This window comes from Rhinatrema bivittatum, chromosome 1, assembly GCF_901001135.1.
Source record: "Rhinatrema bivittatum chromosome 1, aRhiBiv1.1, whole genome shotgun sequence".
NCBI lineage: Eukaryota > Metazoa > Chordata > Amphibia > Gymnophiona > Rhinatrematidae > Rhinatrema > Rhinatrema bivittatum.
In genome coordinates, this window is record NC_042615.1 from 274,812,321 (window position 1) to 274,830,039 (window position 17,719).

The 17,719-nt window shown below is 43.7% G+C and overlaps 1 long non-coding RNA gene across 1 annotated transcript in view; it reads left to right on the top strand.

The window, feature by feature from the left end:
* Positions 1-17,374, top strand: part of LOC115087581 — a 60,474-nt gene extending 43,100 nt beyond the window's left edge. The window contains exon 3 of the long non-coding RNA XR_003855546.1: positions 15,921-17,374. This is a non-coding gene — a long non-coding RNA (uncharacterized LOC115087581). The remainder of the gene's footprint in view (positions 1-15,920) is intronic.
* Positions 17,375-17,719: the final 345 nt, after the last annotated feature.

The window sequence follows — 17,719 nt, forward strand, 5'->3', positions numbered from 1 at the left end:
AGGCTAGTCTTATCCACGTCATGGCAGGAGCCTCGGGGACGTCCCCTCCAGATGACATCATTACTTTTGGATATTTAAACCTGCTGGCCCTATCCGAAGATGATTTGGCAAAGAGTCTCATCTTTGCTAATTCTGCGTCTCTTCCTGAGGACCCTGCGTTCCAGTTCCTGTTCTGAAATGGATGTCTCAGGTACCCACTCCTCGGGGGCCTCTCTCTCCTCCTGGCTATCTGCTCCTCAGAGGGCCTGACGCTTGGAACTCTGCCTGCTCCGTTCCCCGGTTCTGTTTCCCTGGAAACAACATTGCTCTTTCGTGAGTACTCCGCCCTGCAGATCACTTTCTGTTTACCAAGTGCCTATCTGGTGTACCCCATTCTGCGGGCCATTACCATCGCTACAGAGAGCTCCTTCAGAGGTACCCGCTCTACAGACCATTTGTACGTTATCGAGGACCTCACAGGCGTACCCTGCCTTGCGGACCATTACCAGGCCAACCGAGGACCCTCACTGGTGTACCCCGTGCTGCGGGCCATTGCCACCTCCACCTAGGGCCTCGACTGTGCACTTTGCTCTGCAGACCGCTGTCACCTCTACTGAGGACCCCACCGGCATATCCTGCTCTCGGGTTATTACCATCTCTTCCGAGGACATCATTGGTGTACCCTGCCCCACGGGCCACTACCATATCTACCTAGACATCTTCAGTGTACCCTGCCTCGCGGGCCACTACCATATCTACAGGAGACCTCTTCAGTGTACTCGCTCCACGGACTATAATCAATGCTACAGAGCTATTCCCTCTGGGCACTCCCTATTCCATCGACCCTGTGTCTCTGGGTCTGTGTGACCTTCTCTCTGGCACCCCCCACGGGTAGTGCTTCTGTCTCTTTAATAAAGACTCTATTTTGCTTCTGTGCCCATCCTCAGCTGAGACCTAGCCTCCCAACAGTGAGGCTCACGGGGCTCCTCCCCATAGGTAGTACCGCCTCTCACTTCAGCCCAGGGTTCATATACCAACTGATATTGCAGAATCCTAACAAAATATCAAAATCAAAATACCAAATCACACTATCATCAAAACCACATAAAACCACCTTACATAAAAGAAACTTTTAATCTACATTTTTAAATTTCTAAAAGAGGAATCCCTCTTAAAAAATTATCTCAAAAAAAACTTTTGAGAGAGAACGGTGGTAGTTTCATATACAGTGTTATTATATAGGTACCATTCAGGTTACCCACATGAATTAATTATAATCATTAACATTCCATCTTCCACCCATGTGTCTCATAAAAATTGTTAAATATATTATGTTGTTGCTGTGAAAAACATTTGCTAAACTCAATGTGTCTCTACACCATGATTACAATTCTTAATTATAATACCAGAAACCTCTTAGTCACTCATCCATGTAATTAATTGTTAGTTTAATCCCACTCATTTTTACCACTTGTGAGTCCCAGTTCTTAGCTGTTCATTATTTCCATGTACATAACTAATTGTTACCACTCTCCCAGTACTTAACTGTTCATTGTTTAGCTGCTCCTTATTCCCAACATGGCCAGGTTTCGGATGAAATCCTTCATCAGGGGTAAAAGCATCCCAATAGAAAAAATCTTTTGCAGCTCTTCAGCTACGCAGCACTACCAGTCAAAAAAAAGATGGCGGACTGAGCTCACTTGCCACAGCATTCATATTTGAAATGACTATCATGTGACCAAATCAAAAAATTCAGTTATACTAATGATCACCAATCGAGTTGATCATTCAAACCCCCCAGGCTGCTCAGTCTTTAATTTATGAATGCAATATTGTTCTCTGTAATTGAGACATGTTGCAATATCAGCAAAATGGGGACTATTATCAACTTTGTCAATGACGGTCCACATCAATTGTTCGAAAGTAAGTTGCTGCTCAATATAATGAGTTACCATAGGAGCAGAAAGAGTCCTGGTATTTAACCTAGAACGATGTTCAATCAACCTTAACTTTACTGCTCTCTTGGTGCGCTCAACATACACCTTTGGGCAAAGGCAATGGCACATATACCACTTGTTCAGTGGTGCAATCAGTAATACATTTCCTCCTAACATTGTACCCCATAAGCAGATCAGTCCAACGTTCACCCTCTATAGTGTCTGTTATCCCACATACTGCAGAGCCCACACTTGAAATGGCCACCCTTGTTTTTGTTGTTATTGAAAGACCCAGACATCAAACTGACATGCACCACCTTATCTCGTATGTTGGAACCACAAGTGGTAGAAATCAACAGGGGTTCATTGAAAACATTATGAAGTGCTAGGACGTGCCAGTGTTTTTTTAATAGAGGACACTATTGCCAGAGTGGAAGCACAGACCAAGTGCATCTGATCTTTTTTTACTTGATATTTTAATAATTGCTCAAGGTCACGGTATTTTGCTCTTCTGTAGGCGTGTGTGATAACCATTGTTGGATAACTGAGTACCCTGAATCTATCAGTTAACAAAGGAGCCTGTTTTTCATTAGTAGAACAGTTGCACCTGATGCAGAAAAACTGAGAAACCGGTAAATCCCTTTTGAAGGAAAGTACATGATGGCTGTGATAACATAATACATTGTTCCTGTCGGTGGGTTTACGGTTAATCGTTATGATTAACCTCTGCCCCTGAATCATAACCAGCACATCCTGATATACAATTGAAACTCTGTGAAAACAGACCATTCAGTCCTACTTTCTGTTCTCTGTCTTTTAACCAGCGTGCAATCCACAAAAGGACATCACCTTCTATTCCATGACTTTTTAGTTTTCTTGGAAGTCTCTCATGAGGAACTTTGTTGAACGTCTTCTGAAAATCTGAATACACCACATCTTACTGGTTCACCCTTTGTCCACATATTTATTTAGCCCTTCCAAAAAATGTAGGAAATTTGTGAGGCAAGACTTCCATTGTGTAAATCCATGCTAGCTATGTCCCATTAAACCATGTCTATCTAAATGTTTTGTGATTTTATTCTTTGTAACAGTTTCCATGATTTTTCCCAGCACTGAAGTCTGGTTCTCCAGTCTATAGTTTCCTGGATCACTCTGGAGCCCTTTTTAAATATTGGGGTTACATTGGCCATCTTCCAATCTTCAGGTTCAATGGATGATTTTAATGCTAGGTTACAAATTAATTGAAATAGGTCTGAAATTTCAATTTTTAGTTCTTTCAGAACCTTGGGGTATATCACCATCCCGTCCAGGTGATTTACTACTCTTCAGTTTGTCAATCTGGCCTACCATATCTTCCAGGTTCACCATTATTTGGTTCACTTCATCTGTATCATCACCCTTGAAAACTGTCTCCAGAACAGGTATTTCCCCAAAATCCTATTCAGTAAACACCGAAGCAAAGAAATCATTTAATCTTTCCACAATGGCCTTATCTTCCCTAAGTGCCCCTTTAACCCCGCCATCATTTAATGGTCCAACTGACTCTCTCACAGTTTTCTGCTTCGGATATATTTTTAAAAGTTTTTATTGTGAGTTTTTGCCTCTATGGTCAACTTTTTTCAAATTATCTCTTAGTCTGTCTTATCAATTTCTTACATTTAACTTGCCAATGCTTATGCTTTATTCTATTTTCTTCTGATGGATCCTTCTTCCAGTTTTTGAAGGAAGATATTTTGGCTAAAATAGACTCTTTCACCTCACTTTTTAGCCATGCTGGCAATTGTTTGATCTTCCTTCCACTTTTCTTAATGCGTGGAATGCATATAGACTATTCTTCTAGGATGGTATTTTTTTTTTAACATTGTCCACACCTCTTGCACACTTTTTACCTTTTTTAGCTGTACCTTTCAATTTTTTAAAACTATTTTTCTCATTTTATCAGTTTCCCTTTTGAAAGTTTAGTGCTAGAGCCATGGATTTACTTATTGTCCCCCTTCCAGTTATTAATTCAAATTTTATCATATTATGATCACCTATGCCAAGTGGCTCCACCACCATTACCTCTCTCACCAAATCCTGTGCTCCACTGAGAATTAGAATTAAAATTGCTCCCTCTTTCGTCGGTTCCTGAACCAATTGTTACATAAAACTGTAATTTATTCCATCCAGGAAATGTATCTCTCTAGAATGTCCTGATGTTTCACTTACCAGTCAATATTGGGGTAATTGAAATCTCCCATTAGTACTGCACTACCAATTTGGTTAGCTTCCCTCATTTCTCTTAGCATTTCACTGTCCGTTTCACCATCTTGGCCAAGTGGATGCTAGAATACTCCTATCACTCTAATCTTCCCCAACACACATGGGTGTTCTACCTATAAAGATTCAATTGTGCATTTAGTATCATGTAGGATCTTTATCCTGTTGGACTCCATGCCATCCTGGACATAAAGCACCACCCCGCCACCAAGATGTTCCTCTCTGTCATTGCGATATAATTTGACCCCGGTATAGTACCATCCCATTGGTTATCCTCTTTCCACCATGTCTCTCAAATGCCAATTAAGTCTATGTCATCATTCACTGCTATACACTCAAACTTTCCCATCTGATGCCTTATACTTCTGGCATTAGCATACAAACATTTCAAAGTTGTTTTTGTTTGTATGAACAGTTTGCTTTTCAGTTGACAGGGATACATTGGAATTTATTTATTTATTTATTTATTTATTTTAAATCTTTTCTATACCGTCGTTTGGAAGATACCATCACAACAGTTTACATCAAGGCACAGAAAATTAATGATACTGTGATTCGCACACTTACAAGAGTGCCATAAGGTTCGGTAACATAGTTAGTGATCAATAATGTTTAAATGTAACTAATCATGTCCATGTCTCTATCTCGGTTATTATTATAGATTTACTTTAAAATCGTGAGTTGTTCTTTAAAGACTACACACTTGGTGAATACAGTGTGTGTGGATGTTATATTGAATGTGCTTTGCCTGTCCCTGGTTTCTATTCTCCCTTCTCTTTCTGAAAAGCTTGTTTAAAGAGCCAGGTTTTTAAACCTTTTCTAAAGGTTTTGCTGTCTCTTTGTAGTCTTAAATCTAGGGGCATGGAGTTCCATAGTATGGGTCCTGCCAGTGATAGTGCTCTCTCTCGCACCTGTGTAAGTCTTGCAGTTTTTACTGATGGAATGGTTAGTAATGCTTTGTTTGCTGATCTTAGGTTTCTGTTAGGGAAGTGTCTCTGTGCTATAGTGTTTCCGAAAGCCATGTTGTGAAGGGTAAAGGATGTTATTGTTATCTAGGTGTTATGCTAGTTGTTTTCGTATAGTTTTTTCTATTAATTTTGCGATTAAGGGTAGGTTTGATACTGGTCTGTAGTTACTCAGGTTCAGTGGGTCACTGTTTTTCTTTTTTAAAATAGGTTTTACGATAGCTCCTTTTAGAGTGTCAGGCATGGATCCTTCTTCTAGGGATAGATTAACGATCATTGCCAGTGTTGGTGATATAGTGTTCGCTACTTTTTTTATGTCTGCGGTTGTAATTGTGTCAAGTGCATGGGGTGCAGGATTAAGTTTTTTTAGCATATTTTCAATTTCCATTTCTGATACTTCATTGAAGGTAGACCATTGCGTTACATCTCTTTCCTTCATTTTAATTACTTGTTTTGCTGTATTTGGGATTTTTGTTTTTAGATTTTTGATTTTATCGCTAAAAAACGTTGCAATCTCGTCGCATCTATTTTCTGGAAGGTCTTGTGGGGATTCGGAACTGTCCTTGGTGAGGTTTCTTACTATGGAAAATAATGTTCTTGGGTTGTTTGCATGTTTTTCTATTTTAAAGCTATAGAACTGTTTCTTTGTGTTGAGAATTGTTTGTTTATAATATGCTAAGTGTTTTCTGTATTTTGTTAGGTATTCAGTCATTTTATTTTTTCTCCATTCTTTTTCTTTTTTCCTTAGTTGTCTCTTGACTTCTTGTATCTTTTCATTGTGCCAAGGGTGAGTTTTTAATTATAGGCACTTGGGCTGCTTTTCCTATTATTGTAACCTCTCTGTTGGGATGCCCTCACTCTAATGCATCATTAATATCCTTCAAAGATACCTCCCTCCAAACCATACCCTGGTGAGCGACTGTCGGCTTTCCACTTTGATTTAGTTTAAAAGCTGCTCTATCTCCTTTTGTAATACTTGTTAGAACTTTCCTTTACAGCTTTAATATTAAATTTAGATCGGCACATATCAAAGTTGTATGGCAACCCCCTGTCCTTACTATGAAAAAACTTGCCTTAGTAAGGAGTAATTAACTTTTTCTGGTATGGAGAATGTTCCAGTTTGCTGAGTACAGTTAAAGGTTTTTGCCAGTAGCTGGCAGTGCAAATATCCTAGAAGGAAAAGTTTCTATCTGAAACTGTCCTTGGTAGAAGAAAGAAGCAGTTTAGAGGTTTTCTTGCAGAAAGCAGTGAAAAGTAGAGATGTGAATCGTGTCCTCGATCGTCTTAACGATCAATTTCGGCTGGGAGGGGGAGGGAATCGTATTGTTGCCATTTGGGTGTGTAAAGTATCGTGAAAATCATTAAAATCGTGAGCCGGCACACTAAAACCCCCTAAAACCCACCCCGACCCTTTAAATTAAATCTCCCACCCTCCCGAACCCCCCCCCCCCCAAATGCCTTAAATTACCTGGGGGTCCAGCGGCACACTAAAACACGGCAACTAAAACCCCCTAAAACCCACCCGACCCTTTAAATTAAATCCCCCCCTCCCGAACCCCTCCCCCCCAAATGCCTTAAATTACCTGGGGGTCCGTAGCGGCGGTCCATAGCTTAAATTACCTCCGTAGCGGCGGTCCGTAGCTAAATCGGGGGAAGGGGGAGAGCAGGAAAACCGGGTTCCTGACCCCCGCTGAACGACCTCCTGCAGTCGATCTCCTGCCGGCGCCATTTTCTGTACGGAAAACGATTCGCGGCAGGAAATCGCTCCTTGACCCCCGCTAGACCCCCAGGAACTTTTGGCCAGCTTGGGGGGGCCTCCTGACCCCCACAAGACTTGCCAAAAGTCCAGCGGGGGTCCGGAACGACCTCCTGCATCGAATCGTTTTGGTCTATGGCCGCCGCCATTTTGTGGCGGCCATTTTGCAAAATGGCGCCGGCTGAAGACTACACTTAGTGTGCCGGTTTTCCTGCTCTCCCCCTTCCCCCGATTTAGCTACGGACCACCGCTACGGAGGTAATTTAAGCTATGGACCGCCGCTACAGACCCCCAGGTAATTTAAGGCATTTGGGGGGGGGTTCGGGAGGGGGGGGATTTAATTTAAAGGGTCGGGGTGGGTTTTAGGGGGTTTTAGTTGCCGTGTTTTAGTGTGCCGCTGGACCCCCAGGTAATTTAAGGCATTTGGGGGGGGGGGGGTTCGGGAGGGTGGGGGATTTAATTTAAAGGGTCGGGGTGGGTTTTAGGGGGTTTTAGTGTGCCGGTTTTCCTGCCCTCCCCCTTCCCCCGATTTACGATTTTTTGACGATAAATCGGGGGAATTGGTATTGTATCGTGGCCCTAACGATTTTTGACGATTTAAAATATATCGGACGATATTTTAAATCGTCAAAAAACGATTCACATCCCTAGTGAAAAGGGAGTTGAGCTTGGTATTCCAGTGAGGAAGAAGCTAGTCCTAAAGTCAAGCTAGTTCCTAGTCCTAAGTAAGTTAAATTATTTAAAAGCCTGAAAAAAATTTACTTTCATGAAGAAGTGAAGTTGTAAGTAAGGAGTATGGAGCTGCTGCAGTAAGCATAAGTATATTCCTCATCCAAGGTCTCCTGCATTAGAGGATTGCAGAGTAAGTTGGTTCAGCCTGTTGATTTGTCTGCCAGCATTTAGTGAGTACAATTCATGTAGATAAGTTGTACTAGCTGTGATGTTTATCTGCTACCTCATCCTACCCTATCTCTATAAAAGCAGAAAATAGTTCCTGTGAATATATTCATTGCTAAAACTTTCTTCAGTAAAGAGACAGTTTTTGTTTGGTAACCTCAAAATCCAGTGTGCTGCATATTGTTTGGGAGAGAAAAGACAACTGGCGTATTATGTGCCTACATCCCACATTGCCAGAAGGTCTAAAGAGATTTACTCTTTCCCTCTGTGACAAGAACTCCGTATTAGAAATAAGGAACTTTTGAGTTATCCAGATAAATGCCATGTTTTAAAAATTGGGGCTATTTATCCAGATATATTTTGTCAGGATAAATCATTACCCAGCAAAATTTAACTGGATAAATAGCATATTTTAAATATTGGGGCTATTTATCCAGATATATTTTATCAGGATAAATCATTACCCAGATAAAATTTATCTGGATAAATAGCAGGCATTTCAGGGCAGAGGTGAGATGGCTGAATAACTTATTTAGCTAACTTCGACATTTGGAGTTAGCCAAATAAGTTATTTGTCTATTTCTAGACTTGTGCAGGAGAAAGGTTAAAGTTTTCCAAGAACTTAATCAGCTAAATTCAAAGAACATAACTGCTTAAGAAGCATGTGAATAAAAAAAAAAAACTCCTGAGTGAGCCTGTTTGCCTGATTCCCCACTGACCACCCCAGTGACATCAATGCCAGCCCTGCTGACTGATGCTTCCTCTCCCCAAACTTCTCAAAATTTGTATCAAACTTTACAGGCCTATAGATCAAAAGGCCTTCCTCCCCTCCCTACCCAAGTCAAAAAATAGTTTAATCAAAGTTCCCCAAGATAAGGCCGCTCTCCCCTTCCCACCCCATCACTCCAACTCTAACCTTCCTGCCACAGGTGGATCCCACACCATCCCCATCTGTGGCCGGGAACTTGGAACTATTGTCCATCTCGTGGTGCATCCAGAGTAGCTCTGATAGTAGTACTGGTTGCATAAGCTACCAGCACTGTTGTCAAATACTCTGCTACCATGGGTATAATTTCTGTTGCGCACAGTGATGCACAGACACCACCAACTTGCAAGAGGGGTGTGCTGTGCACCACCAACTTGAGGCACCGGGTAGCTTGCCAATCTATTGGAGCAATCCTCAGCTTGCTGCTTTCCTATTCTTGGATTCTCCTCAAAGCGCAACTGTTCCTCCACTGCACCACACCAATCTCTATTAATCAATGGGGAAGGGGAACATATTAAACTTGCTTCTCAAGCTGGACGTCTTGGTTGCATTATTGATTCAAAACTCATTTGTCCCACAGATCAAAGCCGTTGTCAGATCGGGCTTCTACAATTTGCGACTTTTATGTACCCTTAGGCTATTGCTGTTCTCTGATGACTTTCAATCAGTGGTTCAGTTCTAGATAATGCCACTGCTTGATTATTGCAATGCACTCTACTAGGTATACTTGTCAGTTTGTTGAAATCATAATAGCTGCTGCAGAATGCCACTACTAGATTGATTTGTGGATGTTTGATTCAGGAACATATTACTCCTGCTTTGTCAAGTCTTTATTGACTTCCAATTCAATATCGAATCAAGTATAAAATGTCCCTGCTAGTCTATAGCCTTTTAAAGTTTCCTACTATTCCTTGGATTATGTAGTTTTTGAAATCATACTGTCCTACTAGAGCATTGTTTTCTTCACAAATGGTGCTACTTGAGGTTCCCTCTTTTTATCAGATTCTGTTACGGAGCGCGCCCTCAGGCCCTGTTAGGAGCTCGGAGGCGTGGTTCCATCTAAGGGGTCATTTATCAAAGTGCTATATGGTGTTTTCGCATGCAAAAAACACCTTTAATGCATGCGAAAGGACCATAACGTTTGGTGTGATGCAAATGAGAAAAAGGGGAGTATATCGGGTGGGAATTTTGGTCAAGTGGGCTGGGCTCACAATTTTGCGAAGCCATATTGCACGGCTTTAACTACACCTTTTTCAATTGCGTAAAGCTGTGCGATAGGGCTTTATCGTGGTTGTGATGTTTTTCACACATGCTGTGTTTTAAGCTCCTGGGGGAAGGGAGGGGGGAGGGAGAGAGAGAGAGAAAGAGACTGACTAGCCATAATGTACTCACACTAGAATCTCAATGGGAGGCCCACCTAGTCACTTGAGGTGAGGTTTAGGTATTAGTGTAGGGGTATGAACAGAACAGTGCTCTCTTGTGAAGATTTGATGACCTTTGTAGTGAGGAAACTCACCCAGAGATGAGATTTGTGCAAAACATTAAGCTAGGTTGAGAGAACATTGCACACACCCCTGCCCTGCCCCGGACCGCCCACGCCCCCCCTTTTTTCAAGCCCCGGGACATACGTGCGTCCTGTGGCTTGTGCGCGTCGCTGGGCCTATGCAAAATAGGCTTGGCACGCGTAACCCCCCTGCGCGCGTAAATGCAGCTGGATTTATGCGTGTAGGGCTTTTAAAATCTGCACCAATGGTAGTACAAAGAACCAAAAGGAGCAATGCAAAGAATAAATTAATAAATATATGAATAAAATAAAATATATTACTGAGGGATCCAAGATGGCGGCATAGTAATATAGTAACATAGTAATGATGGCAGAAAAAGACCAAAATGGTCCATCTAGTCTGCCCAGCAAGTTAACCAGATACTAACTGCCGCTCCATGCAGGTTACCCCCATGTTTCTCTTAAGGGTAGTTACTGCCGCTCCATGTAGTTTACCTCCTTGTTTCTCTTAGATTTAGCTTTTTTATTTATTCCCATTCTCTAGCCTTTTAGGGATCCACAATGTTTATCCCATGCCCCTTTGAAATCCTTCACAGTTTTAGTCTTCACCACTTCCTCTGGAAGGGCATCCACCACCCTCTCAGTGAAGAAATATTTCCTGACATTGGTTCTACGTCTTCCTCCCTGGAGTTTCAAATCGTGACCCCTAGTTCTACTAAATGGTTTCCAATGGAAAAGGTTTGATGACGACCATGGATCATTAAAACCTTTCAAGTATCTGAAGGTCTGTATCATATCTCCCCTGCTCCTCCTCTCCTCCAGGGTATACATATTCAGGTTCTTCAGCCTCTTATCATAAGTCATTCGATGGATTCCACCCACCATTTTAGTCGCCCTTCTCTGAACCGCCTCCATCCTGTCTCTGACCCTTTTGAGATACGGTCTTCAGAACTGAACACAGTACTCCAGGTGAGGCCTCACCAAGGGCCTGTACAAGGGGATTATCATTTCCCTTTTCTTACTAGATATTCCTCTCTCTATGCAGCCCAGCATTCTTCTGGCTTTGGCTATAGTGATGTCACACTGCTTCATCGACTTCAGGTCATTAGACACTATCACCCCAAGGTTTCTCTCCTGCTCTGTGCACATCAGCCCTTTCTTTTGGATTACCATGCCCCAGATGCATGACTCTGCATTTCTTGGCATCGAATCCAAGCTTCCATATGTTCGACCACTCTTACAGCTTCCTTAAATCCCGTCTCATTCTCTGTACACCTTCCAGCATATCCACTCTGTTGTAGATCTTAGTATCATCTGCAAATAATCAAACTTTACCTTCTAACCCTTCAGAGTAGGTTCCATTTACTAGGGGTGTGCATTCGTTTTGAACTTAAATGGAAAACGCAACTTATTTTTTTTTTTTAACTTAAAAAAATGATGAGGCGTAAACGATCGGATTTCCAGCTTATTCAACATAGCTATGTTGAATACGTTGGAAATCGCGATTGTTGATCTAAATAAAAATTTAAACCCCTCACCCTCCTTAATCCCCCCCCAAGACTTACCAAAACTCCCCAAGCTGGCCAAAAGTTCCGTGAGGGTCCCGGGAGCGGACCCGAGGGGAATCACGTGACGTCCGCGTCACTCCGTCGTGACGCCGACGTCACGTGGTCCATCGCGGTTCCGCTCCCGGAACCCTCGTTGGGCCCAAAAGGAACTTTTGGCCAGCTTGGGGGGGCCTCCTGACCCCCCCCAAGCTGGCCAAAAGTTCCTTTTGGGCCCAACGAGGGTTCCGGGAGCGGAACCGCAATGGACCACGTGACATCGGCGTCACGACGGAGTGACGCCGACATCACGTGATTCCCCTCGGGTCCGCTCCCGGACCCCTCGTTGGGCCCAAAAGGCACTTTTGGCCAGCTTGGGGGGGTCAGGAGGCCCCCCCAAGCTGGCCAAAAGTGCCTTTTGGGCCCAACGAGGGGTCCGGGAGCGGAACCGCGATGGACCACGTGACGGCCGCGTCACGACGGAGTGACGCGGACGTCACGTGATTCCCCTCGGGTCCGCTCCCGGACCCCTCATTGGGCCCAAAAGGCACTTTTGGCCAGCTTGGGGGGGCCTCCTGACCCCCCCAAGCTGGCCAAAAGTTCAGTTTGTTCAAAACGAGGGCTCCGGGAGCGGAACCCCGGTGGACCACGTGACGGCCGCGTCATCGATGTGACGCGGACGTCACGTGCTCCTCGCAAAACCACTGGGAGGAATGGCTTCCTGACTCCCCGCTGGACCACCAGGGAATTTTGGTAAGTTTTGGGGGGGATTAAGGAGGGTGAGGGGTTTAAATTTTTATTTAAATTTTTATTTGCACATATGGACATAGACTCAACTTATGGAATTCTCCATATGTCCATATTGACCGCAAATGAGCCCCCCATTCGACTTATGGACTTATGAACATAAACTTTCGGGCTGCACATCCCTACCATTTACCATCACCCATTGTCTTCTATCTGTCAACCAGTTTGTAATCCATGCCAACACCTTTGAGCTGACTCCCAAGCTTCTCATTTTGTTGATGAGTCTTCAGTGTGGGACCGTATCAAAAGCTTTATTAAAATCCACATAAATTACATCAAGCGCTCTTCCCTGATCCAGTTCTCTAGTCACCCCATCAAAGAAATCAATTAGATTCGTCTGACAGGACCTTCCTCTGGTGAATCCATGCTGCTTCTGATTGAGCAACGCACCAGAATGTAGATAGTTCACTATCCTTTCTTTCAGCAGAGTCTCCATTAATTTTCCCACCACCGAGGTGATGCTAACCGGCCTTTAGTTTCCAGCCTATTCTCTACTCCCACTCTATTGAACAGGTCACACAGTGGACCCACTAGCACATCTTTGAGTTCCCTCAGTATTCTGGGGTGAACCTCATCAGGCCCCATGTGTCCACTTTCAGTTTTCTTAGCTCTTCCCATACATTCTCTTCCATAAATGGAGTTTCATCTACTCCACCCCCTTCTACAGTCTTGATAACAAGTGACGGTCCTTCTCCAGGGTCTTCTTTTGTGACACTGAACAGAAGTATTTGTTTAATATTTCTGCTAATTCATCATCTGTCTCCATCCACTGATCCTTATCCCCTTTCAATTTCACTATACCACTATGTACCTTTCTCCTTTCTCTGATATATCTGAAAAATGTTTTGTAACTTCACTTTATCTCCTTGGCAGTCCTTTCCTCTGCCTGACTTTTTTCTTCTTCCTCAGTTTTACCAGATAATCCTCCCTGTGTTCCACTTTTTGGGATTCTTTATATTTCTTAAAAGCTGCTTTTTTTGCTTTTATTACATCAGCCACCTCCTTTGTGAATCAGATTGGATTATTTCTCTTACTTTTGTTTACTTTTCTAACATACAAATTTGTTGCTTTTGTAATTGCTCCTTTTAGTTTGGCCCACTGTTGTTCCACCTTTCCCATTTTTTCCGTCTTCAAGTTCTGCCTCCAGATATTTCCCCATTTCGACAAAGTCTGTTTTTTTGAAGTTCAAAACTCGGGTCTTTGTGACACTTCTCTGGATCCTATTTGCAATATCAAACCATACTGTTAGATGATCACTGGTGCTGAGGCCAGACATTAGAGACATTATCCCTAGAGATGTGAATCGGAACCAGAATCGGTTCGGATTCCGGTCCGATTCACATGTGGGGTTTTTTTCATCGGGCCCGATCGCAGTTTTGTTTATCGGCTGCGCCCGAGCCGATAAACAAAAAACCCACCCCGACCCTTTAAAACTAATCCCTTTGCTTCCCCCACCCTCCCGACCCCCAAAAAAACTTTTTACAGGTAACTGGTAGTCCAGTGGGGGTCCCTGGAGAGATGTCCCACTCCAGGGCCGTCAGCTGCCACTAATCAAAATGGCGCCAATAGCCCTTTGCCCTTACCATGTGACAGGGTATCCGTGCCATTGGCTGGACCCTGTCACATGGTAGAAGCACTGGATGGCCGGTGCCATCTTGTGCTCCTACCATATGACAGGGGCTGACCAATGGCACCGGTAGTCCCTGTGACATAGTAAGGGCAAAGGCTATCGGCACCATTTAGATTACTGGCAGCCGATGGCCCGAGTGCAGGAGATCGCTCCTGGACCCCCGATGGACCACCAGGGGCTTTTGGAAAGTCTTGGGGGACCCTCCTGACCCCCACAAGACTTGCCAAAAGTCCAGCGGGGGTCCGGGAGCGACCTCTGCACTCGGACCGTCGGCTGCCAGTATTCAAAATGGCGCCGATAGCCTTTGCCCTTACTATGTCACAGAGGCTACCAGTGCTATTGGTCAGCCCCTGTCACATGGTAGGAGCACAAGATGGTGCCGGCCATCCAGTGCTCCTACCATGTGACAGGGTCCGGCCAATGGCATGGATACCCTGTCACATGGTAAGGGCAAAGGGCCATTGGTGCCATTTTGATTAGTGGCAGCCGATGGCCCGGGAGCGAGAGATCGCTCCAGGGACCCCCACTGGACCACCGGGTACCTGTAAAAAGTTTTTTGGGGGGTCAGGAGGGTGGGGGAAGCTAAGGGATTAGTTTTAAAGGGTCGGGGTGGGTTTAGGGGTTATTTTTGTGTGTCGTTTTTCCCGCCCTCCCCCAAAATGATAAGAGAACCCCCACGATATCGTGGGGTTTTCCTATTGTTTTGGGGGAGCCCCCAATTTCTGATGATTTTGAAAATATCATCCGATATTTTCAGTCGTCCGAAGCCCGATTCACATCCCTAATTATCCCCATTAGTAAGCACTACGTCAAGTAAAACTCCCTCCCATGTGGGTTCCATTACCATTTGTTTGAACAGAGCCCCTTGCAGGGCATCCACTATCTCTCTATTTCTGTTAGATTCTGCAGAAGGGATACTCCACTCCACATCTGGTAGATTAAAATCACCAACAATCAACACTTCCCCCTTTTTTCCCACCTTTATAATGTCTTTGATCAGATCTCTATCTAGTTCTTCCATCTGATTCGGAGGCCTGTACACCACTCCAGTAAAAATGGATGTACCGTCATCTTTTTTTAGGACGGCCCATAATGCTTCTTCTCCACCCCCACTTTCCTTGTAGTTCAGTGGCTTGGATATTATTTTTGACATAAAGTGCTACTCCTCCCCCTTTTTTGTCCTTTCTGTCATTCCTTAACAAGTTATAGTCTGGTATGGCCATATCCCAGTCATGAGAATCCGTGAACCATGTCTCCGTGACAGCCACAATGTCCAAGTCTGCCTCCACCATTAAGGCCTGCAGGACTGGAATTTTATTGCCCAAACTGCGAGCATTTGTAGTCATAGCTTTCCAATTTTTCTCCCTTGCTATGTTCCTCGTCCTAAGAACTTTTTCTGGTTTTTTTTAGCTGATTTATGTTATTTTCCCTTTCCATGACTGTCACAGGTCTTTTTTTGCCAGAAACTACTGATATCCGACTGATTATGGGTTTTTTAATCCTTGATGTCTGAGAACTCTGTGGGAGTAGGGGTGGGGGTTGCTGTAAACTTGGGGAAGGTGGGTGCCTGATTGTCACATGTCTAGTTCTACCTGAGCCCACTGTAAAATATTTTTTCTTGGGATTCCGTAACCGCTGTGGGAGATGGGTGACAGAGGGATGTTTCAATGAAGGGGACATTAATTGAATCCTAGAATAACTGAATGCTAGAGGCAGCGTTTGCAGCTCTGTTATACCCTTGATTTTCCTTGTTATTCTTGCCTTTTGTGATATCTTTTGAAAGTAAGAGTAGTGTGAGAGTTTTCCTCCTCAAGCCCTCTTTCCTTTGAGCCAACAGCTAATCATCATTTATATTGCCTCACTGTCCAATTTACAGGGAGACGAGGATCCTGATGGCACCCGCATGGAAGGAGCATTTACAGGCATCTGCAGCGGAGGCGTCCCTGAGCCCGCTTGATGAACAACTTCCCTGGCAGAGCACTCACCTTTGTCTCCTAGCTCTGCAGTGCCCAGCTATGATGTTGCTGGAGCAACTGCATTGGAGGGGGCTTGTGGACTGTTGGAGATGGCCTTGCAATGAGTGGAGCTGACATTGGATGGTCATCGGGTTGGGTTTTCTGTGTTAACTCAACCCCTATCTTCAAGCTTTCCTGCCCCTGCTTGGGTGAATGTGATTAAAGTAGCACCCCTCTCGGATTTGGCCTGGGGTGATTTGTTATCACCGGCGAGTAGTGGGTCTTTCGTAGTCCCTGCTTGTCCCGCAATCATGACTCTGGATCCATTGTGGGAGTTGATGGCTGGTTTTGGTAATTCTTTAAGTGCTTGTTCTTTGAAGGTAGACCCTCTTTCATCCAAAATGGATTAGATGGGAGACAAATACGATGATAATATTCTGTCCCTTACAAGTAAAGTCTCTAAACTGAAAGAAGATATTAAAGATATGCAAACATTTCAGTTTACCTCAGTGAAGGACTGGAATACCCTGTCTAGAAGGATTGAAAAGTTGGAAAACCACACTAGACATTTGATTCTATGCTTTTTACATTTCCCGAAGACTCTCGGGGAAATTCCTGATATTACCTTAAAAAAATATTTCCTAGAATTTCTAAAATTTGAATCTGAGCAATTAACTTCTATTAGTAAATTACTTTTTCTTCCTACAGTTCCCTTTGGAAATCCCAATACTCAATTCCAGTCTGGTTTTCCTAATTTGACTAATTTCTTGGAGAGTTCTTCACCTGAAATTTTAGAATGTGCTACCTTGTTGGTTAAGTTTGTATCATCCCAAGATGTGAGTAATGTCATGCGCTAATACTTCAGGAATTTATCTTCTTTATTCTATGGTCAATCTGTGTGTTTTCTAATATCTCATGCATATTAATACAAGAAGGAAGAAGGGCTTTTCTATTGTATAGACAAAAGGCTATTTCTTTAGGTTGTTCCTTTTCTTTCTGTTAGCCCTAGAAATGTTTTATTAAATATAATACAGATTGCTTCCTTTTTTTTGTTCCGAAACAACTTAGGGCATTTTTGGATTCCAAGAAGCCACTAACTTCTTCCCCAGTGTTAGCCTAGAGAAGTATGGGCTTAGGTTAATTATGGTCTGCTACATGCTATGCCAGTTTATTTTCTCTATTTGTATATTTCTCCTTAGTTTTCCGGATCCCCTTTCAAATGTTGATATTTTGTATGAAATGGATAAAGGAAAATAATGGGTTTTTTTCTATATTATTATATGTTTTTCTTATTTTCTTTCTTTCTTCATATTCAGGTAGATTTTATAAAGTTGTGCGTGTGTGTCCATGTGCATGCACTACCCAGGTGTGTACATGTTATAAAATCGGGGATCGGCACACGCTAGGGGGTGCACAATTGTGTAACTTGCGCACGCCGACACCCGCGGCCTTCCTCCGTTCCCTACCTCCTAGCCTGACCTTTCTACCCCTTCCCCTAGCCTTCCTGCCCCCTAACTCTAACCTAACTCCCCCAGATTTTTATTTTACCTGTTGCGCCTGCCTGGAGGCAGGCACAAGTAGTGCACGCTGGCACCCTGCTGGCACACGATCCCCTGGCACAGCAGCAAATGGCTGGTGTGCCGAGGGCCTCTAGCCCCACCCCAGACTGCCCCACCCCGCCCACTCCCCACCCGCCTGCCTGCCCACTCCCCGATGCCCC